Source organism: Vulpes vulpes, chromosome 1 (genome assembly GCF_048418805.1).
Source record: "Vulpes vulpes isolate BD-2025 chromosome 1, VulVul3, whole genome shotgun sequence".
Classification (NCBI taxonomy): Eukaryota; Metazoa; Chordata; class Mammalia; order Carnivora; family Canidae; genus Vulpes; species Vulpes vulpes.
This window is the reverse complement of record NC_132780.1, coordinates 184,732,557-184,758,255: the sequence shown is the minus strand read 5'-3', so window position 1 is coordinate 184,758,255 and position 25,699 is coordinate 184,732,557. Positions and strand designations below refer to the sequence as shown.

At 33.6% G+C, this 25,699-nt stretch overlaps 1 long non-coding RNA gene across 7 annotated transcripts in view; it reads right to left on the bottom strand.

Annotated features, from left to right (window-relative positions):
* Window positions 1-25,699, bottom strand: part of LOC112923172 (uncharacterized) — an 895,045-nt gene that overhangs the window by 515,219 nt on the left and 354,127 nt on the right. For 3 of the 7 annotated variants that reach the window (XR_011997181.1, XR_003235621.2, XR_011997182.1), the window contains exon 4: window positions 10,923-11,040. The exons of 2 other annotated variants lie outside the window; for them this stretch is intronic. This is a non-coding gene — a long non-coding RNA (uncharacterized lncRNA). Of the gene's footprint in view, window positions 1-10,922; window positions 11,041-17,259; window positions 17,342-25,699 lie in introns of all 7 variants that reach the window. 2 more of the 7 variants (XR_011997185.1, XR_011997186.1) reach the window with 2 other exon arrangements.

Below are 25,699 nucleotides of genomic sequence, written 5' to 3'. Positions count from 1 at the left end.
GAATCTGACCAACTAAAGATATCTGTTTGACACTTCTGCCACAATTGAGATCTCCATTTGGTTAAGTTTGTGGTTAATCCACTGTCATCTTTCACAAATGCATCCTATTTTTGCATAGGTTAGACATGAATTAAATGAAGAGATAATGGTACCACAACCCTTACAACCTTTAAGGTTTTGAGGATGGCATGAATCTCTTCCATTATCCTGGGGATAGAAAATTGTTCTTGATTTATTATCTTGGCTGGGAAGGGGTTGGTGGGACAGTTTCAGGGGCTCCCATTTTCACTGCAGTTGCTCTTACTGAAATAGTCAAAGAGCCATAAGAGAACTCTGCCAACTGCTAAGTTTGTCCACCATGATTATATATTCTCAAACCAAAACACTGATTGTGGAGCCCATAAATCTACTGTGAGACCAAGCCAGGAACCTATTATTAAATGCTTCCATATGCCTTTTTACTGGCAGGGAGGCTATGATAGTGCTTTGGTTCCTTAGGTATCTGCATCAGTTTGGACAGTATATCCAAAAGACCTCAAAAGATCTCGATATTCTCCTTTCCTCTGTAGATACTGGTCAAATTATGGATGTATATCCCCCTGGGAAAGAACTAGAGGAATATTCTTATATATAACTCCATTATGTTATTAAAATGGCCTTTCTTATGTAAGGGAACCTGACTTCCCCTTAAATTGAACTTGGGGTCTAATAACTGTGCAAGTCTGGAAATTTGGCAAAGGATCATTACTCTCCATTTGGGTAGCTGATCTCAGCCTTCTACATATTCATTCTTGATCTTAGATGATTTTAGATAAGTAGGTGAGAGCCAATATGTAGATAGATAGCACTATTCTATATACTGAATATATAGAATATATTTTAATAGATTGTATATATACTCAAATTATAGAATAATGCTATGTCTATCATCTATCATCCATCATTCTATCTTTATCAATCATCTTCAGAGCCAAGTTTTGTTACGATGTTTCTCTTACAACCTGTCTCAGCCTACACAGTATAGTTGCTATGAGCTTCTAGAACAATGCTGGTACCCCCTTCATAAATGGACTGGAAACTAGGCTCTTCTAAGAAACAAAATCAGCAGATGGGTTTTCAGGATATATTTAGTAAATTCTTTCTAGAATGCCAGCCGTTAATATTCAAGCTTCCAAGAATCTTCCAAGCAGTATAGTAGAACCATTTCCAGGGTGTTAACTTCTGTATTACAGGAAGGTGCCCCCATATTAACATAGTCTCCCTTATTCAGCTTTTACATTCCACCCCACCATTCTGATCTAACACCTTCAGAACTCACTCTCAGGAATACTTTCTAGTTACCCTTGTACTTGTTAGTTATTCTTGTAACTCTGTTGGCATATAATCCATCCCCTCCCTTGGCAGGCTCAGTATTTTATCAGCTGGGTTATGCTGAGATATAATCTTAGTTGTTGGTCATGTGACCAAGAGTGGAGAAGGGGGCAGATTCAGAAGGGGTTAGTATTATTCTGTAAGTTATCTGCCTCATTTGAGGATTCTTCATAGTCTTCAGCCAAGGCTCCATCTTTCAACTAAGGCAACTAGATCACTTGTTCAAGTTTAATTTTCGAGATAATTCAGCAGTACAAGGTCTACCTGTATTTATACCCAGATAACACTATACCAAATTTCTGTGTCACTTTCTTCTTCCACGCTCTGCCTTTAGCATACAAGACTTTCCTAGGCTAAGAATTAAGCTTTCTCTTGAGGCCTGTGACTTTCATAATTAAGTCTTATGCCTGATCTTAAGTTCTGTCTGTTCTCCAGCTATAGGATCTGAAGGTCTCTTTAAAAACTGCCCAAGAGGCCCTCTGACTATCACACTTGGCTTTAAATTGATGATTGATTGCCCCGGGCTTGTTATTTCATCTCTTCAAAGCACCAATGACATTCAGAAATAGCTTCTCAATTCCATCGTCTTTATAATTTATATTTCTCTTATACCTCTCAAATGCCAGAAATATTGCAAAAGCCAGTGCATCTCCTTCTGCCTATATCTTATCCCTGTTGACCCCAGTGACAGCCTTAGCAATTACACCGTGGCTGCATGCCAGAACCATGCAAACTCCACCTACCACCAGTGATAAGGTGTTTATTGCAAACTGGTCCTCAAGTTTTTAATTCCAGAATCCCATTCTTGGAGTCTGTTCCCAAAGACCACTTTTAGTACTGTCTTAACTCAGTCTCCCTAGAAACAGAGCCCAATATAGGGTTTCAGATGCTTTGTTGAGAAAAATCTCTTGTAGAATACCTATAAGAGTAGAAGTGATACAGCATAAGGAAGGAGGAATAGTTGATTAAGAATATGGTCTCAGGAAAGTCAGTCATGGCCTGATGCATAGAGATTACAAGAGATCTAGAATATAAATTTCACCACAGTATTGTCCCGTCTTGAGGCAAAAAAGATAGACTTATGTACCCCTGTATCAGTCAGATATAGTCTACCTGCCACCTCTGAAAGGGCAAGAGAAGGAGGAAAAGTGTCGTAACCTCTTTGGCTAGACTGCTCCTATCAGCCAACGCAATTCTCATGGTGCAAAAGGTACAGACATAGAAGGCCAGGGGAGTGGGGTGGAAACTACAATACATTTGTGGCCAACACTGCCAGTCACTGGGATATGGGTGCCACAACCCAGGAAAGGTGATCTAAGTAGAGTGCCACAGTTTCTATTAAGCTAGAAAAATTACTGACCTCAGGAATAACTTAATCAATGACCCCAGATAGGTTTTTTTTTAATTAATTATTCCAAGATCTGTTTGGGCATAGAAAAAACTATTACATATGCACAAGCATCTACATAACCACATATCCACATAACCTATGAAGAAGTTGTGTAAGATCATAGGAAGAAGTTAAAATACCTGTATGGAGAAACTCATAAGATGACAACACACTGAGGACTAGAAGTTGGCACCACATAGCACTTGGCTGGATAGGACACATACAGGACAAATTCATTTGGCTGCCAGCGCAACTTCCTTCTTGTCTCCTTCAGGAGTGGCTGCCAGCCAGTAGCAATGCAAACTACCCACACATAGGTGAGGAACTATAAGGTAACCAGTTAAGAAAGTCATCTATTGAATTAATTATAACATTATTTGCTTCTTCTTGGATGACAAATAAAGATGAGCTTCTTTGGAATATATCAATAAACCTTCAATATGTAAGAGAGCAAAGACATTATAACATCACAATTCTAGGGTAATTCAACTACTAAACCTGTTATACAAAAAACTGAGAAAGTATTTATGTAGTATATAGACTATCTTTTTTAATGCATGTTTACTTCCTTGGATAGTATCTCATTCCTTCCACCAACCCAGCAGTCTGGCATTCTTTTGGCATGAACAGAAGTCAGAGGCCTCCAGTGATAAAAATCCTATCAAGCCAGCCCATTCCTAATAAGGAAATTAGATATGTTTATCTTCTTTCTCACCATTAAACCTTAAAGGAACAATGTCCCATTTCAATAATGATTTGAGTCTATGCTTTCCTTAAAAAATCTCATAGACATAAAGAAAAAAATAGAAAGCAATTTTTTTTATAAAGTAGCATTGCTGAAACGCAGAAGCCATCAATGGTCAAGGAACATTAAAATTTTCTCTGGAACTTGTGAGGGAGAAGGACCTAGATTAAAGGAAAGAATGATTGGCTGTTTTTTGACATTAGCAAAGGAGAAGAGCTTAAACTTAGTGGTTAAATCCAACAGGACTGAGGAAATCCCCATGTTTTTCACAGAGGGACATACAGTAAATATTTCCATTACAGTGGTAGATTACCATATGGAGCTGATAAAAATGTTGATGCTCAATAACTGTACATGTGTACATGTGTATGTATCCTCTCTTCAATATCTTAACAATAACTTATTTAAGTTGAAAATCCAATTAAAAGAAATTCTGACCATTAGACAAGACAGAATTTTGCTTCACCTTTGAAAATAAATGGCTCCCTGTTCAGATTATATATTGGTGCAATTTCTGGTGGAAGTACAGCATCCCAACTTTAGTGTTATGATACTACTTCTTTCATGTGATGGTGTTAAAGCAATTCATATCTTTGAAATTTGGTTATTTGGTGATTTACATAGAATAAACTTCAAACATCTATTTATGGTAATTATGTATTAAATAATTCCTTCTAATCCTCCTGCTAAAGACACTAGAAAAACTGAAAAAAAGAAGAAAAACTAAGTATTCAAATATTTGAAAGCATCAGAAATCTAACAAGGGATTGAGGGCCAAGTTCTAAGAGAAGCTGAAACTTATACAGGTAAGTTCTGTAATTAAAGCCACCTTTGTCCCAGGAACAGCTGCAGTTCCCAAAAATTTGGCTCAAAGTCTAAGTACATGAGCAGCTCATATTAAGAGTCAGGGTGAACTAGAAGTAGTTCTCTCAGTGACTGATGCCCAACTTACTTACTTGCTTGCTTTCTTTCTGTCTTTCTACCATTAATAATTTGTTTGATTATATTATTTCTTGCTAGGATTGTCAGCTCTAAGAAAAGAGGGACAATTACATTTTCTTATTCACTATTGAGTCTCAAACGTCAAGCACACTGTCTAGCCTCTACTAGGCACTTAGTATTTCTTGAGTAAATAAATCTGACCTATTCTCTCCTTCTCTCCGTGCACCAATGCCAGTCCCCTGTTCAGCTTTCATTACTGAATATCTGCAAATCCATGTCCATCTCTCTCTCTCTCTCTCGTCTCACATCTTAACCTATACAGTGTTTTCAGATTAATGCACTCTATTTCACCTTTAAATATTAACATTTACCCTTCGTTTCCACCAAACACTTATTGCTGGACAATCCCAATCAATAACCATCCATACATTTCCTCTAAAGATATATACGGTTGCTAATATGTAATATAAAATGTTATAATTAAATATTTATTATATATTGAGACTCAGAGGCTTAAAGATAACACATAGACAATTAAATATGGATGATAATCAGTTAAATTGTGGGCAACATGCTTTAGTTATATATTTGTAACATAAATGTATATTTGTTATATTTGCAATATTTGCTATATAAACACATTTGTAATTATAACATAATGCTCATAACATAACATTTTCTTGCATATTTCCAAGAAGTGCTACCTATTATATTCAATCCTATTGATCTCAATTTATTCATTATTAAAATATTTAAATAATATTAAAATTTAATATTAAAATCATTAAAAAGTCCCTTTTTTTCTCTCTCAATTTATTTCACAGACAGATCTTGGTCATTCTGTCAAATACATAATTGAGTACCTCAACCATACCACCAAATTTACCCCATTATTGACTGAATTGTGTTCCTCCAAAACTCATAAGTTAAAGCCTTAACCCATATTATGACTACATTAAAGATAGGGCCTTTCAAGAGGAAATTGAGGTTAAATGAGGTCATAAGGGTGGGGACCTAATCCAGCAGGACTTTATACACTTTATTAGTTCTTGTAAAACCTAATCAAATAGGACTGGTACAGGGATGCCCATGTACAGAGGAAAGACCATGTGACAACACAGTGAGAGGCTGTCTACAAGCCAAAAAGAGAGGCCTCAGGAGAAACTAAACCGGCTGGAACCTTGATCTTGGACTTCCAGCCTCCATAACTGTAAGTAAATAAATTTCTGTTGTTTAAGCCACCTAATCTGTGGAATTTTGTTATGGCAACTTTAGTATACTTAATACAGTCACCCTCCATGTCACCATCCAATCTCAAATCATTCTGGACAGGCCCTTCTTCCTTAATTCTTATATTCAAATTTATCTAAGATTTTCCTCAGTATCTTCCTCCTAAAAATGGCTTGATTTTGCATTGTTGTCTTTATTTACTTCCTAGGTAAATACTACTTTACCTCGTAGGTCCAAATTTCTACTTTACCTCCTAGGTCCAAATTTCTTCATTTTCCTGAACAATAGACTTCCCCTAATGGTTCTCTTCTGCCTCCAATCTTGATCCCCCCTTTATTCTGAACTCAACCCACTACACCTCAGTCATCTTTTACAAGACAAAGGTTATTGGGTCACTTCCTTCTCATAAGCCTCTTAGCTACATGTGCTACAGGACAAAGAACAAATGCCATATTTTGGCATATGTGATCTTTTGGAATAGGGCCCAAATAAACTGTCCAGCCTTTTTCCCATTGCTATTTCTCTAAGCTCTGGGCACATGAAAAAGCCAAAGCTCAGCCAGCCTACCTCTCTTGGTCTATAAATGTTTTCTTATTTATCTTTTGACTCAGTGAAGGCTTTCCAACATACTTGAATGGAATAGGTCATTCTCTTCAGAATGTCATCATTATTGGCTTTTCTTTTATCCACACCTTTGTTATGCATTTTTAACATGCACTGAGTACATTTACATGGCTCTCTCACTGAATATGAATCTTTTGAAAATAAGAATGGCATGTAATTCATATTTGTATTTTGTACATAGCATTGGGCCTGACCATAGTATTTGACAAACAAGTGTTTCATAAATGAATGGATAAAATAATAAATCAATGGTACTCAAGCTCAAATATTCAGTTCAAAAGTCTTTTTAAAAATTCTATTGGCATAGAATAAAATCTGGACTTCAAATATCCAAGATACTTTCTCTGGACAAAAACAACATTTTTCCATCTCCAGGCCTCTGTTTATAATATTCCACATTTAATCTCAGTTCAAACATTATCTCACACAAACTAGAAGTAACTTCTTTAACTCCATCTTCTTAATAGGATGGCTTTCTGCCTAATAATATTTATTAGTATATCTATCATCTCTTTTAGACCTTAAGATTTTTAAAGTAAAAATCTATAGCTGACTTGTCTTCAAATTTAATGCCTAGTCCTGTTCATATAGCAGGCAGTCAGTAAAAACACTGAGACATTCACTTTATAAGTATTTGTTGAGTATATCAGTTGCTTTCAGACACTGTGTTCATGAGTCTTATCATAAAAAAATGGTTTGCACATACAACTATATTATATGTATATTTAATTATTTATAAAATGAAAGCATGTGTTAATATAGTAATATGTGGATTATAATATATTCAGAAAAACTAAAAAAAATAAAGATTAAAAAAATAAATATAGATGGAAGTTCTCATAATTTTTTCCTGCATCTCAGTGCATCTACCATGCACTCTGGGGGTAAGTCCTTCTTCAGAGACCACTAAGATAAACATTATTCCTATTATATTTAGCACAAGGATTACTAATAACCTGCACTAGTACTGCTCTAGTCATCTAACATTGTTGATAAATGAGCATTCAACATACGTTATTTCCTATGTAATGGAAGTTTAACCCCCTATAGGTAGGAAAAGAATCTGGCCAACTGCCAAGTTGTTCATTGAATGCCCACTACATGCTAAATACCATGACATATCCTTTGTGTCCATGTTTTTATTTCATTCTAAAAACAACTCTGTGATATATGTACTGTCAGGCCCACCTTACAAATAAGAAAACAAATTTTCAGATTAAAATGTTCATGATAATCACAGTACAGACAGCATGGTCTAGCCTAGGATTGGAATCCACATTTGCCTATAACCCTAAAATCTATAGCCTTCCTAATATACTCAATCATAGCAACATTTTTAAAATTTGTTTTCTTTTTTTCATCTAAAAATTCATGTTAAAATGATCAAACATTTCCTTTTCTTTAACTCAAAGGCTGAGGGGCACCTGGTTGAGCACCTGCCTTTGGCTCAAATCATGATCCCAGGGTTCTGGGATGGAGTCTCACTTCAGGTTCCCCCAAGGGAGCCTGCTTCTCCCTCCACCTATGTCTCTGGCTCTCTCTCTGTGTCTCTAATGAATTAATAAATAAGTAAATTAACTAATAAATAAATTCAAAGGCTGAATCTCTTTTGGCATCATCCTTACTCTGGCCCTCTGGTCTCTGCTGTGGCAAGTCTCTGCTGTGCTGAGCCAGGGCTCCTATCTCATATATTGATCCCTGAGTATATGAATATCCTGATACCTTTTTTCACTGATGAAAGTTCATGTTGCCAACTCACTTTTAACATTGTCTGCCACATTGTTTTATAAATAAAATAAGTGTATGCAGATGTAACACCTTTTCACAAAATTAACTTCTGAATAAAAAAATTAAAGCATAAAAAATTAGATAACCCTATTTCTTGAAAATTATATTGCTGTAACTTTTCTAATCAATGTCTAATGACCTTTGAGCATAACGTAAATGGGTTATTTTATTTTATCTACCTAATGTAAGAAATAATTATTTTCCTTTTAGCTTTCACTCTTTCCTCTCGGCCATTTAATCGAGATATCAGGATAGAAACTTTACCATGTTGACTGCCGTATATTTTTGGTTGAGGAGTAGATGGACATGGCACATAAAAGAAGACTTCTGTTTCAGGACATTTGGTTGTGGAGAAAGGAGGATAACATTGGTAACTAACAGAGGCTACTTAATGGTTGGTAGCCAAGATAAGGTCTCACCTTTCTGTGTTAGGGCAGCACAACCCAGCTTTGCCAGTCAACCTTTCAATAAATAAATTTGGTATTCTCGACAGAGGATGGATTCTGTAACACAGCTTAGGTATGCTATTAAGAATATGTTTTAGAGAGAACATCCAATTGGAAACTGCACATTTTTCTTTGCAATTTTGTATTATAGCTGGCTTTAATATTACAAGGTATTACAAGGAATCTCTTCTATGGACAGAAATACCTCTAGAAGGGTGCTTATAAGGAATACAGTATAGTACTCCAAAAAGCTATTGATAGTAATATGACCTGGCTTGACCTTTCATTGCTGAGTTGTGCTTGTGTAATGTGTGTAGAGTATAATACAACAGTTGAATGCCTAAGAGACAGATAAATCTGAATGATTAATATTTTTTTTTATTTATATATGATAGTCACAGAGAGAGAGAGAGAAAGAGGCAGAGACACAGGCAGAGGGAGAAGCAGGCTCCATGCACCGGGAGCCCGATGTGGGATTCGATCCCGGGTCTCCAGGATCGCGCCCTGGGCCAAAGGCAGGCGCCAAACCGCTGCGCCACCCAGGGATCCCCTGAATGATTAATATTTTGACTCCTCTTTTTCCATTATTCTCTGTAATGTCAGTAAACTATGGCCTGCAAGTAAAAGCCAGCCTACACTCTGGTTATGTATGGCTCAAGCTAAGGTTTTTACATTTTTAAAGGACTGGAACAACAACAACAAAATTATGTCACAGAGATTTATATGGTCCACAAAGCCTGAAATATTTACTATCTGGTTATTTGTAGAAAAAGTCTATCAACTCATGCCCTAGAAAATGGTATAGAGCTTTCCTTCTACTTCTGCCTTTTGCCTTTTACAATCTCTGTCTTCTGCTTTTAAGAGGGTTTATTGCTTAATAGTCTTCTAAGATCTGTCTCCATTTCTAATCCCTGTCATTTTGTTGACTGCTACTCAATTGTTCTTGTCTTTCCTACATCACTTGTCCTCCATTTCCTTCCCCTATTGCATTCTTCTGAAATTCTTGACTTCAGTATGGGGGAGTTTGGCATTTAAAAACCGATACAATGTATGTCTTGCTAAGGAACTAATTATAAAGTGTTCTATGTATATTCATCTTAATTTTTGCTGCTTCTTCAATTAAAAAAAAAAAAAACCCCAACCAACAAAAGAAAGTTTAAAAACATTTCTCCTTATTCCATGCCATCCTTTTTAATGTAGCTACTTTCCCTCACTCCTTTTTTAAAAATTTCATTTTCTCTTTAACTTTCATGACCCTAAGTAGTTCTAGTCCACTCACTTGATACTGATTATCTCACTTTCAAGTAATTGAAGCAAAACTCAATTTTTTTCTAATTGAGTTTTTTGTTTGTTTGAAATGTCAAATGTAGTCATATATATATATATATATATCTTGAGCCTCGGTGTCCATCGAAAGATGAATGGATAAAGAAGATGTGGTTTATGTATACAATGGAATATTACTCAGCAATTAAAATATTTTTAATTATGTTCCACTTTTTGAAGATGAATTGAAGCTATAGAGGAGTGAACTGGACTTTTTCCAACATAGGTTTTCCACTCTTTTCAGATAGTTGGCTTGGTAACTACCAATGATTAACATGAAAAAGAGCTACAACAACAGTTGCCCATTTTCACCTTATTCTGCACATAAACATGATGAAATGCACTTAACCTTTTTCTCATTTTATAGTATGAGACCCTTTGCAACACTACATAATTTACAGACCTAGGAGGAGATAAGTATGGATATTAGAAGGTCTTCAATTTCTCTCTGCTATTTTCACCACGTTATCTTCACATTCCAAATATTTCCTCTTAAAATCTTCAGTAGTATGTACTTCAACTTTTTTTACTTATTTACATTCAAAAGATAAATGTGCTTTTTTTCAATCCTATTATCACAATTATGTATAAGTGATAGGACAATGTGGTCCTAAAACATCCAACACCATAAGCATTATGAAAAAAAGTTTGTTATGCAATGTTCTAACATCTACTTAATCCATAAAGAGTTTTCTCATTATTGATGTAATATAGGATATATTCTGGTTATGCAAGAACAAGAACTTCAAGCCTGAATGGCAACAACATTTCTGTGTAATGAGTCTGTTTACACACACCAAATTTAAATGTCTTTTTTTTTTTTTTTGCTGTTATCTTTGGTATACTAAATCAAACCCTAAGGATGTAATCAAATTAAAAGGATTACTACTCATTAATAAGCTGGCAGTAATATTTCATCAAAAATTTGCTAAGTCTCTCTCTGCAAAACCAATAGATAAAAGCAGGCAGTGCATAAAAGTGTCTGTCTACTGCATTAAAATATGACGAAAATAATATTTCTTAACATTGCCAAAGAACCATCTATTTCTGAAGATCATACCAGTTCCCATTGCATAGGCCAGTAAGGGTCATTAAACACCAATGGGTCTCTGAGTCCTTCTTCAGAGTCAATGACATTGTAGACTTCACTCGGGATCTCATTTTCCTCCACAGAAGGTCTGCAGGGCAAAGACGGCAAATGAACTATGAAAAACATAATCACTGCTTTTACTGTTGCTTTTTTTGTCATAAAAATTCCATTTATTTAAATTCCATTAAAAAGCACATTTGGCTGCCGAGAGCATAAATATACACTTTTATTATACTTAGCATTTTTCATTTTCAAAAAAAATTCTGACATTTGTTTAGATAAAAATGTTAAAATATTTTCAAACTACCTGTTTTAGCTAACCACTTTCTATGCATTTGTTGCATACAAAAAAATGCTGGAAAAATGAGTGATTTGAAATGCAATTCAAAAGCTCTGTATATATTTCCCATTAGAAGTTATCAGCTTACACTGATCATTATCCTTACCATGTCATGTGCCTGCCACTATGACTTTTCCCAAAATACATCTCTTAGGAGAGTGATTTAAATTACTTGAGCTGTAGTAAATAATATGTTTTTTAATGTCCATTTTCTAATTCTTCTGATGTATTTAATAAAGTATTAAGGGAGCAAGTGACAGTGCTAGAAATTCAGGAAGGCTCTTTATTTTAAGATTTTATTTATTTATTTAATACACAGAGAAACAGTGAGAGAGAGAGGGAGAGAGAGAGAGAGAGAAAGCATGAGCAAGGGGGAGGAGTAGAGGAAGAAGCAGACACCCCCCCCTCCCCGAGCAAGGAACTTCATCCATGGTACTCTATCACAGGATCCTGAGAGCATGACCTGAGCCAAAGGCAGATGCTTAGCCAACTGAGCCACCCACGTGCCCAAGAAAAGTCTTTAACTCAATCTTCTTCTAAAGACAGACATTCATACTTGCCTGTGCACCTTGGTGGATTACCAAAACCAAATATTGGGGAAATAATCAAGCAATAACATTGACAACAATCTATCTTAGAAATAAATTTAAATTTAGTAAAATGATAAAAGAAATTAAGCTATCATAGAGTCTCATTTATAAACATATACAAGAGTAAACTACAATTATAAATTTATAAGAATAGGAATTATATCTAATTTCGAGAAAGTTCCAGATCTGAGCACATAGGGTTTTTGGGAATTATTTACCAATTTATGAACAGCTTATCAAAATGGAATAGCCAAGTATCAACATTTACATAAGAAGATATGTCCAGAAATGTTCTTTACTGCAGCTTTTGCAAACAATGAAAAACAAAACAACTTAAATGTCCATGAATATGAAATTGTTTTAAAAATCATCATAGTATGAAATACTATTTTACCTACAAGTGTCATTTAGATCCATCTCAAAACTTATAAGGAGAGAGCGGAAGGCTATGCACATTTTGTTAACACTTACATAAAGTTATCCCAAAATAACTTTATAAATTGTTTTATTTTTAAGATTTTATTTATTTATTCATTAGAGAGACACACACAGAGAGGCAGAGATACAGGCAGAAAGAGAAGCAGGCTCCATGCAGGGAGCCCGATGTAGGACTCGATCCCGGGACTCCAGGATCACAGACTGAGCCAAAGGCAGATACTTAACTGCTGAGCCACCCAGGTGTCCCTATAAATTGTTTTAATGATATATAAAGTATATACATCTAAGCATACAAAGAAGACTCCTCTGAAGAAGGTGAGTAGGGGAGTAGTTTTAAAATGGATATACAGAAGAATTCAACTCTAATGATTTATTCCTTTAAAAAACCTGGAGCCATTATGACAAAGTGATAAGGTTAACAAAATAGAGATGGTGTGTACATATTATACATTATTTCAGTGCGTATATTTTTATGTATATGTGGAGTATGTTATAATGACAAGACACACATACACAAAACTAGTACTAGCTGTTATAACAGTGAGCTAAAGATGGCTTCTGTACATTGGCCCTATGTTTTTTATTCCACAGCAAGCTGGGATCTACTAACTCTAAAGCCCATTGGCACCAAAAAAGCTCAAATTTTTACACACCCAGTTGTAATAAATGAAGCCAAATAAGCAGAATTTTAGACATTCATAGCCTTCCTACCTTGCATAATGCATAAAACTGCACCCAATATCAGAGTCATAGATAAGATTAACTCTGAAGCTGTAAGAGACTCTAAGCTTCTGCTGTCCTTCAGAGCTCTCTGACACAGACTCTCTTCATTTTGCTGCTGAGTAAACTCACCTAGACTCTAACATCTTCTCTGATCCTTTTTCTCAGGACTTCCCTTTACCCTCTTCCCCTTCTGGGTAGTAGCCCTCATCCACTACCTCTGGAAGGTCTCTTGCTGTGAGGGACTTTCCCCTTGTGCAAACCTGCCAAAGCACTGCCCAAATAAAACTCGTTGTGTGCTACTGCCACCTCATGGTCATATCTGTTTCCTTGATCATCCCCCAAGTCCGTCAATCTCAATACTAATAAAAAGAATTGGAAAAGATATCAAATTTGAGATCAGAAGACCTGAATTCTAGATTTTTGCACTCCACTTTGGCTCTTTCAGTGATCAGAGGGGTTCAAATGCATTAATTTAGCTAAACATTTCCAGACTTTTGTCAAGAAGAGGATCGTTATTTTTCCAGGAATGGCTGTTAACTGTCAGTTCTCAGAAAAATAAGTTCAGAAACATTTGGATGGCCATTGAAAGGACTGATATATCATCCAAGAAGAATGTAGCATGGTGTGTAGAGGTGCTTGGGACCTTCCCAGTCGGCTCTGCTTGCACTGTGAAGCCCTCTTCCCTCTACCACTGCAATGACCACAATTCCTAACAACTATCAAAGGATAGCATTTGAAACCTATGAAATAAAAAATTTAAGAAGGAGAGGAGAAGAGAAAGTTCTATTAAAATCAAGAATTTAATTTAAAAATACCAAAGCAATGTCAATGAAAGAATAAATGCAAGCATAAAGCAGTAAAGTTATAAAATTATTAAAACAAGTTATTATAAAAATGAGGAATTAAAAGTACTTGTGTATAGGAAAATATTTATTGTAATTTCATTGTTTATTTCACTCATGTTCATATAAGCATGAATATTTATGGAAGAATACTTAAAATCTAAAAATGAGAGATCAAGAACATTTCCTTATGATCCTCTGCACCTTTTGATTTTTTTTTACATTTAAAACACTTAAGACAAAGCAAATATCAAAATGTCTCAGATATTCAATGAAATTTGCAAGTTAAAAAAAGAAATTTGCAAATTAGAAGTTTTAATAACATTTCTAGTTTTTAAAAATATTTCTAGCCAATAGAATGTCAGCAAGCTATATTTGTCCCAATGTCACAGAGTTTGACCTCTTTCCTATATTCTCAAAATTCTACTATGTATCATTGTAATTCAGAAGTGTAATAATCCTGTATTTTGAGACAACAGCAATAAAAACAGTTTACTTCATTCCAAGATTTGGTGTAAATTAACATTATAATCAATTGAATCTGAAAAATCACCTCATTTTGTTTATCTCAAAATAAAGGAGGTAATTTTTTCAGGCAATCTAAACGTAAATAGTTCTATCTTCATTTTTATACCTCATTCAGCTATTTTCTCTAGACTAAGTTGAGAGAGTACCTAAATATTTTGTTAATCTGAACTGGTTTGCATTTCAAAATTTTTTAATACTTATATTACATCACATTGACTAAATTGCAAACATTTCATATTCCTCTTCATAGCTGACTCCTGAACACACTGATCTGTACCAAATCTATATTGGTTACATAGATGCAGTGACCAACAGGTGCTTTCCTCATCTTGCAAGTCCCTGAAGAGCACTTGCTGTCTTCAGAAATGACTTCAGAAGTGACCCAGGCTTAAAGCATCCCACTGCAACAATTATGATTCTTGTAACTGAAGAAAATTATGTTACATCTCTGTTGGATTCAAATTCACAGAAATGCATAGCTGAGATTCAGAGCCCTAAATAGGATGTCATATAAGAAAACGCCAAACTGGCTCTGAATGATGATTTCCTTTCAATTTTTGAAAATAGTAATGTTAACCATTCCATCATTATCTATTATCCTTCTGCTAGATGTTCTATAGAAAAGCTCTATTTTGGAAAGCAGTGCATTACCTCACGATCCTACAGCTTTATGTAATTGTGCATGTGTATACACATACATACACATACAACTATTTAACAACAGAATGAAGAATTAAAAAATTAAAAATAACTTAGCAATCATAGTCTGTTTATTTCTAACAAGTTTCTTTTTACTTTTTTTTTTTTTTTAGAAAGGTAAATGTAACAGATTAAAAAAAAATTGACCCATGGTCTATCTTTGAGACAGCCACGGGGAATAGTCTGCTATAGAAAATGAAGTCGCACTCATGATACAGTTAGAGGTTTGGGAGTCTCGCCAAGAACAAGCTGGTAAGACCTGCAGACTAACCTCACTTCATGCAGTTTTCAGGCATATAATAGCTGCCTGGTTAGAAGCCACTTCACTGACTCACCTGAACCCTATTCCCAGTTTTCCTTCTATGCCAATCTCACAGCATGGTTTAGAAAATATTTCATCTTTGAAGAGACACTGGCTCACTAACTATCCACCTGACAGTGTACACAGCTTTGCATCTAAGCAGGAGCAGCTTCTATGGGAAATTGTTAAGACTTAAAAATTTGAAGCAATAATGCAAAATATTCTTCACTGTGAAGAAAAATAAAAATCATGTGAAATAATAAATCTTTATTCTTTCTCATTACTACATACTACACACACACACACACATACACACACAAACCTGTATATTCCTTTAAAAATTTGCAAATCCTTGTACTAGTCCTGGGGTCAATAAGCTTTCTGTAAAACACCAGAGTATAAATAATTTAGACTTTGTGGGCCTTCATGGTCTTTGTCACAACTCTTCAACTCTGCCATAGTAGCAAGAAAGCAGCTAAAAGCCAATATATTAACAAATGGCCTGAATTCTAGTAAAATTTTATTTACAAAAAACAAAGGCCTTTGGCCTTTGGCCCATAGTTCTGGATCCCAGTGCTGGTCTATAGCATGTTTTTACCAAACATACAGTTTATAACTATTAGAATGAACATCGGTAAATAAGTATAAAGGAAAATGTATCCATTCCCTACTGAAGTATTATGTGCAATTCACTCTTAAACTAAGCACTAAATTCCAGAGGAAAAGTGACAAGTGACAAGAATTAAATAAACACACTTCTTTCTAGCACAGTTTTCCCCTGCTATCTGAAAGCAGAGTGTTCCAATGAAACCTTTCCTAAGCTGAAATGGCATAATGGGAAGAAGCAATTACCACTAATTTATACGGAAAATTTTTTGAGCATTCCCAGACCCCCCCCCCAAAAAAAAGTAACCTCTCTTAGGCTTTTCTGATACCTTAGGACACATCTTGCTAACGGATGTGCAATATAAAGCCAGATAAAGCACAGATGCTTACAGACACCATTCAAAGCTATGACAGCTCTATGCTGAAATGCTGAGTATAGCTCAGGGGAAAGAGCTTGGCAGGGCCACTCTTGCTATTTGGGTTGTGCACTGCCTCCATAAGGGCTCACTGCCAAACAAACACTGAAAATTATTTTCACTTTTGCCTCTTATTGTAAAAATAAAAATCCTCTTAGGATTACTTTCAGTTAGTGAAAATAGGTACTAATGTAGGTTTTTTTGTAAAAGCAAAGCTGCATTATACAAGCTTTCGAAAAGCAGTAGATAACTGTACTTCCATCTTGGGTCGTCGTATCTTGCTTTTTTGTCTGAAGTTTTTTGTCATGTTTCCTTGTTTGTTTGGTTTTTTGTTTGTTTGTTTTTAAAGATTATGATCATGACCTGAGCCAAAATCAGAAGTCTGAGACTTAACTGGCTGAGTCACCCAGAAGCCCCACGTTGTTTTAAAAATAGTAACTGATTATATAACTTGAGAAAGGGGAAACTAACATTTCAAAGGGCAGCATGCTGACAGTTGAGTTCTCTTCTAGGTGAATTGGACATTGATTTATCACAAGAAAACATAAATGAATGTTTTCAGTGAATACCCTATAAAGTGTGCTTTTACTGAAAGATTAGTCAATAAATGTAAAATCTACTTCTTCCAAAACTTCAGATTCAAAGTAAGAGCTTTCTGGAAGAGATTTCTAGAATTTATCAGATACTGGCTTAACTCCACAGCACTGCCTTTATTTAATTACCATGCCATAAAGCATTCTGACAGCCCAAATGCAATGCTTAGTAAGCATTTTACCTCCAGACAGCTTGAAGATGTATGGTAGCACTAAAATTACAATACTCACCATGACTTGTTCTGTCATCCAACTTTGGGAATGGGGCATACTTGTCTCTATAATGAGCTGTCTTATGTTCTATCCAGTTTACCTGTGGCAAACAGGAGTAAACATAACTACCTAAACATTGGCATATTAGTGAGATGTAAACAAACATATTCTTCTTTTACAAGTAGTTTTAAATTCATACATAATTTACTCACTCTTGCACTTCGATGCAAAATAGAATGGACTTAAAATTTTTCAGCATAAATTATAATTCGTTCTAGGCCAATATTTTGTCAAAACTTTCTCATAGTTTTGAGATCTGATTGATATAGCAATTAAAATCTATAGAGGCAGAGATACACTATCATTTGTCCATTGTAGACACACAAAATGATGTAGTGCTTTAAATTTTGTTCAGGACACAAATGTCCTTCACAGACTAAGCTTTCTTTATCAGATATTAAGGTATGACTGAAGGTATAGCAATATATACAAATAAGATAGAAACTACTTACTAGTTAAATAATGTAAGATATTGTTGCATTTGTTTATACTTTAAAAAACTAGGATGAAATAAGATCACATAGTTAAATTATTAACTTTGTTAAAATCTACAAAAGTCTTTTTAACAATCAGTTTTATTATGCAATAATAAGGAAGAATTTTCACTACTAAAAAGCAAATAATCTTAGACAACTAATAGAGTTTATTTTGGTAGCCATTAATAAAATATAGGAAGCACAAAAATAAAAAGGTTTGTATAAAAACTTTATATACAAAAAAAGAGAGAAAAATGCAACAAGAAACCTATTTTTAAATGAAACAATTTCTTTCTGAATTTACTTATCAATTAGAAACATTTATTTTTAATCATTAAACATTTGGCATAAGCAGATTGTACAATGTCTTTAAGAAAGATTTTCAGCTAAATAAATGGCTGAATTGGTTTCTGGGTCTCTACTATAATAGGTCTCAATAAAGATTTATTAAAATACTGTGTACTACACAATATATACCAATATACCAATGTTGTTTAGCATTGGTTCCACGTAACAGCCTAGTAAATATCACGTCACAGCCAGACTTTCTGACAATTAGAATGAGCTTTGTCAACAAAATCAAATTTTACCAATCTTTACAATAACTTACGGGTTTGAAAATATGGCATATCCAAGGAAACAAGGCTTTCAGAATATAAGGATTTCTTTGCACTATAAATCCATTAAATGGCCTGCCCAACTGTATTACTGCCATTGTGAATGAATGAAACCAGGTTCCATCCAAATATATATATTTATAATTCCTAAACTTTCCCAAACTCTTGCCATTGAGTTACCAATTCCTCTGATATTCTAAAATGCTCTTACTTATTTTATATATATATATTATTAATATATATAAATAATATAAATACATATATACTATATTAGTATAGTGGCAAAACTATAGTTCTAAAAATATTTAATAAAACATATAATATATACATGTACATAAAAACACTGTGTATATATGTATTATATAAATATAAAACACTATAGCTTTAAAAATATTTAATATAATACATACATGTGTATACACTGTATATTATATATGTGATATATGTATATATAATAAATATGCAGTATATGTATATAATAAATATGTACTATAAATATGTATATATACTATATATGAATACACACAGATACACTTAGCCTGAGTTAGAAATTAAGTTCCTTAGTTTTATAACTGGTTTATAATTCCTCCACTGATACTTTTTTATATTCCATCAATTTCCTTTGTAAAGTTAATCCAGAGGCACATAGCACATAAGATATCTTATTTTTAATACATATTTGGTGGCAGCAGGGTATTAGAGAAGCTGTCCTCAATAAAATCACTCAGTCACAAATAAACATGACTGATCTTCCACTCTGATACTACACTAATCATTTAGGGAGTAGAGGCAGTCTCATTGCACCAAACATTCACACACACACATCCCATATACCAAAGCTTTGCTGATGGACAGGGGTCTCCCAGTCCCTCAAAACATACATTTGAAAAAAAAAAAAAAACATACATTTGGTTGTTCTTTCCTCAGAATAGCAACAGTAATAACACTCCATCTTCTAACTTTTCACACATTCTATCCTAATCACCTCTCCCTGCTCATAGCAAGCTCCTTTAAGACTGGAGTGAAGCTTGTGAACATATAACAGTGAGATCAAAGGATCTGGAGTATTGAAATGCATGTGTGTGGAGAGGTGTGTGTGTGCGGGGGGGTATATTTAGAATATCAGAGGAGTTTATTAAGTATCCGGCCTGATAAATTTTTTAGACACTTTAAGACAATCAAAATGATTAGACTCTATTCATTTGCTTATTTATCTTAATGCAGAATTTTGCTTTACTGGGGGAACATGGGTTGGGGAGGTTCTAATGTTTAAAACTAAGCTTAATGATGTTTCCATCCAATTCCCTCATTTTGAAGATAACAAACTGGGACCCAGGAGGGTCTGAGCCCCTCAACCATTTCAGCACAACACCCACAGCAGGTACAGCAGGTCCTGACCCACCCAGTGGGCCACTAGGTTTAATGTTCTCTCTGAAAAATGACATAATCACTGGCTGACAATGCAATTTTTAAGTAAAAATCGTCAGGGAAACTCACAGTAAGAAAAGTGCTTTGTACTTTTTGGTTCAATAAGCCTAAAGATCTTACATTTCACTATCTAGAACCCAAGCTAAAAACTGTAAGCTATTTAATAGTAGGAATCTTAGTTTCATTTTATTGTATGTACAGCCCAGTGTCTAACACATAGTGGTTAATCAAATAATATTTTTTAATTGATAAATACAAGAATAAAGATGAGTTGAACACTGGATAGTTAGGAGAGAAAAAAAAGAAACTCTCTCTATTTGACTGGGATTCCAAGAGGAGAGACCCTGCATGGCATACCTAATCTGGTAATCCAAATGCTTTTCTGAATGAAGCATGTAACAGTAGCCCTCCCTCTCTGGCAATAGCATTTCACCCTACTAATCCTAATATGATGATGACCTCATGCAAGAACAACCTCGAATACTTTGAAATATGACAGAGTATATCATTCACCTCTCTAATTCATTGTCTTACTTAACAAGCAAAAAAGTATGATTCCAAAGAACCAAATACGTTTCACTTCTGCTTCACTAATCACCAATGCTATCTCTTCTCTCAACTTTTCCTCTATTTCTAATGATTCTAAATCAGCCAAATAGATATTGGAATTTGGAATTTGTCATGTAAAGAATGAGAGGTATTTGCACAAGTACAAGATTGAATACGAGCATTTTTTCATGCAACCATGAAAAATTATTGTTAAAAGCACTTATAAAATTCTTGCCATTGTATGTCTCCATACAAATAGAACATGATTAAATGAAGTCTCTACATGCATGATACTGCAGGATGCAATTACATCAGAATAAGAGCTTACTTTTAGATAATTTATTTAGAAAAGTGCCCTTTTCTTGTGTTCAGGTTGTATATTGTCTATTTTTGTTTTGCCCCCAATACTCTGTATTTGATAGATAACTAAAGGAAGAAAGCATAGTGAAACTGACCCTCATTTATAGCTCTATTATGAGTATTTAATTTGGCTGTAATATTCATTTTAAGAAATGTAAAAATGATTTGAAAATTTGGAGTCCTAAACTTTCCCAGAAGTCTAATAAAATGTTTCTTTTATTTTCTGAGACTACAAATAAAAGGTCCAACAAGTACCAGTGTCACTTTTTCAGATCTTCAGATTATTTAGAAAAAGGAGAACATACATATATTGCTAGCTAAAAACTGTCACAATTAGTTTAAAATTAAATTCTCTTGTTCTATTAAAAAATAGTATAAAGTATAATGTTGAAAAAAAAAACAAAACAAAACCCTTGGACAAAGGCAAAAAATCATAGAGTACATCCAGAGTCTACTTTACATGATGCACACAATGTCCACAAATGCTGAGTCTTTTTTGAAAAGTATGTTTTTCTTTCATATAAAGATAAAAAGAAAAGCTTTTAGGTCATGGGCTACAAGGGGAAGAGATAATATCTCTTGTGCTTTGATGTTACAAGTAGCTCTTCATTACAGAAGACTTCTTATAGTATAATAAAGGTCCTGGTAAATTGAGCCTGAATATTTAATAACCAGCTTCAACATGGAAGCTTTGTGACTTTCCTGTCCTTGGCACAGCAGAGCCAACATATATGTATTATGAACAAATAACAAAGATTTATTATTTTAGCATAAAGACTTTGGTATTTAAAGATATGATATCACTAAAAGAGAAAGCATGATTTCTACATTCCCTAGAAAGCCTTCTGTCTAGAAATGTTTCTAAAATAACAACTGACAAGAAATTAGGATAAAATGATGCATTTGTACTTAAGTGTGACATATAAAATTGGTTTCAAACTTTTATGCATTATCTGTAAACAAAAATTATAGCCTAGTGAATGATATTCAAAACTTTGATGTGTTCCTTTATGTTCATTTTGAAATTAAAGATAAATCTAAGTGAAGTTTGAAAACTATTTTAATTGTATGTTAAGTTGGCAGAGTTTTAAACTTTGGCATTCTAAACATGACAATTATATCAAGAAAAAATGTGTCAATTCTCTTTTAGGAAAATAAAACCTTTTGATAAAAAAATGCATGCATGAAAAATTCAAACAACCAATACAAATATAAATGAGAGATTATGAAATTCACACAAGATATACCACCTGCAAATCATCATTGGCAAAATTCCATTGTAACTTTTCTCTGTGCATAGATAGATATGGGCATATGTAGATAAGGGTATGGATAACATACTCAGGTATATATAGACATAGGCACATACAGATAAACTCTACATTAAAACTCATGTTATTATGCACAGTAACATGTGACTCGTTCTTTCTCACTCAGAAAAATGTCATAAGCATATTTCGGAGTAAATAAAAAATACATTTTTATCATTTGATACAGTTTCGCTTGTACTAAGACTTGCTTTGGTAATTTCTTGATAATAGACAAATAGTGATTATCTTTTTGTAGCATACCCTAAAATATTATTTGTTTATAAATTGATTTATAACTCATCTCTTTCCAAAAAGAATATATGGTACCTTATAGTAGACACATTAGTAAAAAAAGAAAGTATGATTTAATAAGAAACAAAAACAAGAACAGAAACCAACAAATAAAAGCAAGAGTAAAATATAAAACTCTTCCTAGGAAAAATAAAGTTTTAAATGTAAGTTTTACATCAGGGTCTCAAAATTTATCATTAAAATTCTATTAAAAAAAATAAAATAAAAAAATAAAATTCTATAAAAAAAAGAGAAAAATACAAAATGAAAATAAGTACTAGAAACAAGAATCAACAACTCATTGCCAGAATCTAGGAAGAATCTCCACTAACTTCAAAACTAACTGAATTAGAAAGACAATGAAAAGACAAGGTTTACAAATATTGCCACAGGTGTCACAAGACACAGAGCAGATATTCTGACCTTAAGGAAAACATTTAGTTTTTGTAATATAATATCTACCTCTCTTGCCAGTTAAAGTGGGGAACTCTAGGAATGCAGGAAGAGGGGACTTTACATTCTTGTTCTTTCATGTCGTTTGTATTTCTACCACAAAGATGTATTTCTTGTGAAAAATTAGTTACAATGTCTAAAAACTATTAAGTCCAATGCAGAAAAAATCAAGTTATGAAACCATAAATAAATTGTCATCCCAATTTTAAGGAAAAACAACTATACATGTACTTGAAATATTGGGTAATAGATGGGATTATTATAATTTATTTTCTTCTTTCTCCTTCTTAGATTTTCCCCCATTGTTCTACCATGAACATATTTCTGTTATACAAGCAGAAAAGCTTATACTTAGAAATAACTACAACTGAAATTAGTAGAACAGGAAAAAGAACACTTAAGTGAAAAATCTTGGTGATTCAATCAAAATTCCATTCAAAACAAGATTTATAAACTATAATTCATTTCATTAAAAGAGAAGGAACACAAGTAAATGATGTCCACTTGAAAAGTTAGCCAGGTAATTTTTAAAAATCAATGGAACACAAGAAAAAGTAATCTACAAAAAGAAACTTTTAAAAACAACAAATATTTTTTTAAGTCTAAGGTATGTTTTAAAACACAGTAAAGGTCCTTAACAAATATAATCAAGAAAAAAAAAAGGAAAACTCAAACAAAACTAGAAAGAAATACAAAAATAAAATGAAATCTATGCTTATGGATTTTTTTAATTCTTTTCTATCCAGCTCCTCCCTATCCAGTCCACCCACACTGGTCTCCTTACTCTTTCTCATTCATGCCAGGCACACACTTGATTTCACACTTGATGTGGCTTTGCCTCAGATTCTTTCCCCCAGACATTAGTGTAATTCACTCTCTCAAGAACTTTAGATCTTTATTCAGTGTCACTTTTCAGCGAGGTCTTCCCTGACCTCTCTACCTCCCTATTTAAGATACACGCACACACTTTCATATAGGTAAAAAGGAAAGATAACGTATTTGGTATGTAGATTTTCTTTAATATGTGAGTTTTTTTAAAGATTTTACTTATTCGTTATAGAGTAAGAGAGCATAGGAGCAAGCAAGCAAGTGGGGGGAGGGGCAAAGGAGAAGGGAGAGGGACATGCCTACTCCACACTTAGAGCCCCATGTGGGGCTGGATCCCATGACCCTGAGATCATGATGTGAGCCAAAACCAAGAGTTGGATGCTCACCACTGAGCCACCAGGTGTCCCTAATCCGTGTGTCATATAGTGTATCATATACATTTTTTAAAAGTGTATCATATAAATACACTTTCATAGATGTTCTTTTTCTTAATAATATAAAATAAAAATCTTTAGAAGTCACTAAACATTTCTAGAAAATACTAATTTTTAATAACAACGGTATTCAGTAGATGGTTATAGCATAATACATTTAATTATTAAGAATTTTTTTTAAAAGAAAATTTGAAAAAAAAATAAAAAAAATAAAAATAAAAAAAGAAAAAGAAAATTTGAAACTTCATTAGGTTTATATTTTTCTATTGAAATATAATCTGAAAGAAGCATATTTATTAATTTATTAAAAATTTAGTGGTTGCCTATAACAACCTAGAAACAGTGCTTCAGAACAGGGGCAGAGGGAAGAATGAACATGTAGTCCCTGTCTCCAAAAGCTTACAATATACGTAGAGGAAGAGACAACAATTATGCAGATAATGATGAAATACTCACGTAATTATATCTGTGATACAGTGTATATGGGAGGTTCTGGGTGGGAATATAAACCATTCCTGGATATTGAAGTAAAATCATGCTGAAGAAGAGATATTTCCACTAAGACCTGAAGGAGACCCAACAAAGGAGAGTGTTCTAGGCAAAGGATTTGTGTAGCAAGCATCTATGTGCATTATATAAAATCTTCCTGTGAATCTCTATTTCCTTAGGATAAATAACCAGACATTAAATCATCAGAGCAATGGGCATGACCACTTTTACAGTTTTTGATACAGACCATCTAATTTCTCAATATTGAGTTTAAAATATAATCCCACCAGCAAACTATGCAAGTATGTATTTTACTATTTCTTCACCAACACTGGGTGTTGTGTTTTGACCATGATATTTAAATTAATGTGAAAATTATTATTGAAAAAATCATAAAATATCAGCATAAAAATATTAATGAGCTTATAGCTCCTAATTTTCCACCATCTAGCAATTACTACTTTGAGCTTTTTATTGTATAATTCAAGATATTTCCCTATATACATATATGCATTAAGAGATATCATTGTCCTTGTATTATGATTGTTTTCCACTTAATATGAAAATTTTCTAGGATAATAACTGTGCATCTAGATTATCAACTTCATATGCTGAACAAAAGCCTATAGTAAGTTTAACCCATCCCATATTGTTAATTTTTATGCAGTTTCACTACTATATGTCTAATCATAGATTTTTTAAAACTTATTTATCTTGCTTGTGGCTTCTTGAGGTACTTAAATCAATGGATCAATGTGTTTCAGTGGTTCTTTGACATTTTCAGCTACTGTTGCTTCAAAAATGTCTTTGCATAATTTTCTCTCTCTTTTTCTTCAGGGACTCAAATGAAAGAAACATGTTAAATCTCATCAACTCCTCTAGGTCTTTTAATATTTTTCTGAATTTTCCACATTTTTATCTCTATATTTCATTCAGGATAGCTTCTAATGACCTACATTTCAGTTCAGAATATATTAAACATATATCATTTGCTTGGAAACCCTCCTTTGAGCTCTCAATGTTATCTTAGATTTTAGTTATGGTTTCAAGTTGGGCCTTTTGCATAATTATCATATCATGCTTTACAGTTTTAAGATTTTACTGAAATTTTTAAGAATGGCCTTTACCTCCACTAACATGGAAAACACAAATTGTTTTATATT